This window comes from Triticum aestivum, chromosome 4A, assembly GCF_018294505.1.
Source record: "Triticum aestivum cultivar Chinese Spring chromosome 4A, IWGSC CS RefSeq v2.1, whole genome shotgun sequence".
Classification (NCBI taxonomy): domain Eukaryota; kingdom Viridiplantae; phylum Streptophyta; class Magnoliopsida; order Poales; family Poaceae; genus Triticum; species Triticum aestivum.
The window spans coordinates 537,519,595-537,525,109 of NC_057803.1; positions in this window are offsets into that span (position 1 = coordinate 537,519,595).

The following is a 5,515-nucleotide window of genomic DNA, read 5'->3' on the forward strand; positions in this document are numbered from 1 at the left end:
TTAATTTTTTATATATTTTTAGTTTATATAAATGTTAAATTAATGTCGAATGTTAGATGAATTAGATAGAAAAGTTAAATATATAGTAATGTCAATTATTAGAGATGAATATAGTTAGATATATTAATGTCAAATGTTAGATGAATATATATTTGAATTAGCTAGATATTAATTAATGTTAGATAGTAATAAGTGTTTAATGTTTCACCTATATGAACATAGGAAATGTCATCTGACGACGAAAAAGATTTTATTATGTGCGAATACTGTGAAGACCAGCGCGGCCTGTGCGACAGAAATTTCCTTGTTGATGGTAGACGCTTCAGCATCAAACTGGATGGGACATTCGAAGTGGATACAGTAAGTCACAACGGCAATTATTATTTAAATGCAAAACTTATGCTTCATTTGCTTCAACTTATAATTTTAAAGCATGACTTATGCTTCATTTGCTTCAACTTATAATTTTAAATTTTCACTATTCTACTAGCGCACCCCCTGCCATGCAAGAATTTTTGTCTTGGATAAGATAGGTTTTAGTGCTATAGATGATATGGAGGTAAAGAGAGTTTACTTGAAGACCGAGCATGGGTATACTTTCAACATCAAATTATATAATGGAGATGCATACACCTATTTTAAATGCAAAACTTGGCAAGCACTATGCAAAGCTTATGCATTTGAGCCTGATATGGTTATCACCTTTGATATTCGTCCGGAAGATGATATTGAAGGTAATATAGACATCTGGGTCGATGTGCAAACGCCTCCAGTTCTACCATTATGTGAGTTTTTCTCAATCATGCATGCATATGTTTATGTCATTGATACAGTTTATTCAAAAATAGTTGACAACTAATTTGTTTTGTCAGCTTATTTCGATTCAAGCAAACATGTCCGGCGCTTGGTAGACAGGACCTACTACTGCGCCGGGGCTGAATTAAACTGCGAGGAGATAAGTCATTATGTTTCATGGCTTGAGGATCTTCATACTGTCAAGACAAAATTTCTTCCTGAACTTAGAAATGTTAGTACTCAAAACGTGCGACCAATAGTGATCGTATTGAACTACAGTCACATCTATAATCGAAAGATGGTAAGATTTTTACTATTTGTCCTTAGTGCATCTTTTGCATACATTATTTTTGAAGCTAAACTTTCATTGCTAAGTATATTAATTACTATACGATGTTCTTCAACAGGGACTCCCGATGACAGTTGTGCCTCAGTGGATCGAGACAAAAGGTCGCATGTCAATGGTTAGCTTACGACCAAGATTTCCTACATTGCACATGAGTGCATTCAGGATTTCTGAAAGCGAAGAATGCTTAATAGTGAAAGATTGGAGCAAAATTGTTAACGATCGCAGAGAAGTACTAGGGGGCAGCAAGGAGAAGCGCAACCCAAGATTAGGAGACAGATTCATCTGCATGCTCCAGCATGATAAATCAGGAGAGCTATACATGTTCTATGCTATTCTACCCGAGAGGGAGTAGCAGGAGTGATTTAGCTAGTTCATGCTCTTAGTACTTGTCCTCTCTCATGTCTGTATTGTCCCAAACTTAATTAATCTCAAATAGTGATTTGCTTGTGAACGCTTATAATATCATGACCATGTTGAACTCGATGATATCTTTGCTTCTGTTACAACTGAATGTTTCTTCTTCAAGCTAGCTAGTGTTGATGATGATTAGATAGCGGTAATGACTATGATGATTAAATAGTGGTAATTAATGATGACTATGATGATTTTTAGCTAGCTAGTATATATATACTATTGTTGGTGATGATATGATGCAAGAGTTTATTTATTTATTAATATGTGATGATGATGATGATGAGTTATTATATATATCATTTATGAAAGAAACCGCAAATTAGTTTGAACTGGATGGATTCTAGCTAAGTGATCAAGTATATATATATATGTGCCATATCCATATCCATATCAAGTATAACAACTCATTATAATGTAAAACAATCCTAAGTTAAATTGATAACACAAATTTAAATGAAAAATAAAAAATACAACAAAAAACCCATAAACATTTAGTACCGGTTGGTGTTACCAACCGGTACTAAAGGGCTCCCGGCCCCCGGAGTTGGCTCGTGCCACGTGGTTGCCCTTTAGCACCGGTTCGTGCCGAACCGGTACTAATGGGGGGGGGGGCTTTAGTGCCCACACTTTAGTGCCGGTTACGGAACCGGCACTAAAGGGCCTTACGAACCGGTGCTATTGCCCGGTTCTGCACTAGTGAGGGTTTCCCGTCTGGTCCTTGGCTTCCATGGCATGGGAGGGGTGAGAGCCCCTCTGAGATTGGATCCGTCTCTCTGTCTCTCTCTGTTTCTGCGTTCCAGATTCTGGCCTTTCACCGTTTCTTATATTCCCGGAGATCCGCAACTCCGATTGGATTGAAATTTGAACACGATTTCTATCTGGATATTAGCTTTCTTGTGGCGAAAGAAGGGCTCCAACCACCTTACGGGGTGTCCACGAGGGTCAGGGGTGCACCCCCTGCCTTGTGGCCCCCTCGGGCATCGTCTCGCATTGATTCTTCTTCCCAAAAATCACATATATTCCAAAAAAATCTCCATTAGTTTTTATCCCGTTTGGACCCCGTTTGATATGGATTTTCTGCGAAACAAAAAACATGCAACAAATAGGAACTGGCACTGGGCACTCGATCAATATGTTAGTCCCAAAAATAGTATAAAAAGTTGCCAAAAGTATATGAAAGTTGTAGAATATTGGCATGGAACAATCAAAAATTATAGATACGACGGAGACATATCAGCATCCCCAAGCTTAATTCCTGCTCGTCCTCGAGTAGGTAAATGATAAAAAAAAGATAATTTTTGATGTGGAATGCTACCTAGTATAATCTTGATCATATAATCAAATCATGGCATGAATATTAAGATACGAGTGATTCAAAGCAATAGTCTATCATTTGACATTAAGACAATAATACTTCAAGCATACTAATAAAGCAATCATGTCTTTTCAAAACAACATGGCCAAAGAAAGTTATCCCTACAAAATCATATAGTCTGGCTATGCTCCATCTTCACCACACAAAATATTCAAATCATGCACAACCCCGGTTTTAGCCAAGCAATTGTTTCATACTTTAGTATTCTCAAACTTTTTCAACTTTCACGCAATACATGAGCGTGAGCCATGGACTTAGCACTATGGGTGGAATAGAGTTTGATGGTGGAGGTTGTGTGGAGAAGACAAAAAGGAGAAAGTATCACATCGACGCGGCTAATCAACGGGCTATGGAGATGCCCATCAATTGATGTTAATGTGAGGAGTAGGGATTGCCATGCAACGGATGCACTAAGAGCTATAAGTGTGTGAAAGCTCAAATTGGGAACTAAGTGGGTGTGCATCCAACTTGCTTGCTCATGAAGACCTCGAGCATTTGAGGAATCCCATCATCGGAATATACAAGCCAAGTTCTATAATGAAAATTCCCACTAGTATATGAAAGTGACAAAATAAGAGACTCTCTATCATAAAGATCATGGTGCTACTTTGAAGCACAAGTGTGGAAAAAGGATAGTAACATTGTCCCTTTTATTCTTTTTTTCTTTTTTTCTTTCTTTTTTTTGGCGGGCTTCTTTGGCCCCCTTTTTTATTTAGGCTTCTTTGGCCTCTTTTTTTTGGGGGACAATGCTCTAATAATGATGATCATCACACTTCTATTTACTTACAACACAATATTACAACTCGATACTAGAACAAACATATGACTCTATATGAATGCCTCCGGCGGTGTACCGGGATGTGCAAGGATCTAGCGTAGCAATGACATCAAAAAATGGACAGGCCATGAAAACATCATGCTAGCTATCTTACGATCATGCAAAGCAATATGATAATGAATGCTCAAGTCATGTATATGATGATGATGGAAGTTGCATGGCAATATATCTCAAAATGGCTATGGAAATGCCATGATAGGTAGGTATGGTGGACTGTTTTGAGGAAGATATAAGGAGGCTTATGTGTGATAGAGCGTATCGTATCACGGGGTATGGATGCACCGGCGAAATTTGCACCAACTCTTGAGGTGAGAAAGGGTAATGCACGGTACCGAAGAGGCTAGCATGGAAGGGTGAGAGTGCGTATAATCCATGGACTCAACATTAGTCATAAAGAACTCACATACTTATTGCAAAAATTTATTAGCCATCGAAACAAAGTACTACATGCATACTCCTAGGGGGGAGGTTGGTAGGAGTTAACCATCGCGCGCCCCCGACCTCCACACAAAGGATGGCAATCAAAAAATATCTCATGCTCCAACTTCGTTACATAACGGTTCACCATACGTGCATGCTACGGGAATCACAAACCTCAACACAAGTATTTCTACTAATCCACAATTACTCATTAGTATGACTCTAATATCACCACCTTTATATCGCAAAACTATTGCAAGGAATCAAACATATCATATTCAGTGATCTACAAGTTTTATGTAGGATTTTATGACTAACCATGTGAATGACCAATTCCTGTCATCTCTCTAAATAGATATAAGTGAAGCAAGAGAGTTTAATTCTTTCTACAAAAGATATGCTCACGCTCTAACAAATATAAGTGAAGCAAAAGAGCATTCTACAAATGGCGGTTTTCTATGTGAGGAGAAACAGGCAATCCAAACTTCAAATGATATAAGTGAAGTACATGAAGCATTCTACAAAGCCATACTCAAAAAATATAAGTGAAGTGCAATGAGCATTCTATAAATCAACCATGGACTATCTCATACCAGCATGGTGCATAAAATAAAAGTGAAAACTAAATGCAAAAGATGCTCCAAGATTTGCACATATTGCATGAACGAAACGAATCTGAAAACATACCGATACTTGTTGAAGAAAGATGGGATGCCTTCCGGGGCATCCCCAATCTTAGACGCTTGATTCTCCTTGAATATTTACTTGGGGTGCCTTGGGAATCCCCAAGCTTGAGATCTTGCCTCTCCTCCTTCTCCTTACATCGAGACCTCCTCGATCTTTGAACACTTCATCCACACAAAACTCAAAAGAAAGCTCAGTAAGATCCGTTAGTATAACAAAGCAAATCACTACTCTAAGTACTGTTGCAAACCAATTCATATTTTGTTATTGCACTGTAGCTACTATAATATAACTTTTCCATGGCTTAATCCACTGATAGAAATCGATAGTTTCATCTAAATAAGCAAACAATGCATCAAAAACAGAATTGGTCTTAAACAGGACAGTCTGTAGTAATCTGAACATTCACCATACTTATGGTACTCCAAACATTCTGAAAAAATTAGGAAAAATAAAAAATTTGTATAGAAAGACAGTGTAAAAAGTTTCAGAACCGTTTGAAGTTCTAGTAAAAAATGAAAAATCACGCACTATAGCCAAAGTTTCTGTCTTGCACCGCACAAACCAACAAGCAATCTAAGCATCCTAAAGGCAAACCTTGGCACATTATTTTTATAACACAATGGAATTGTACAAGGGG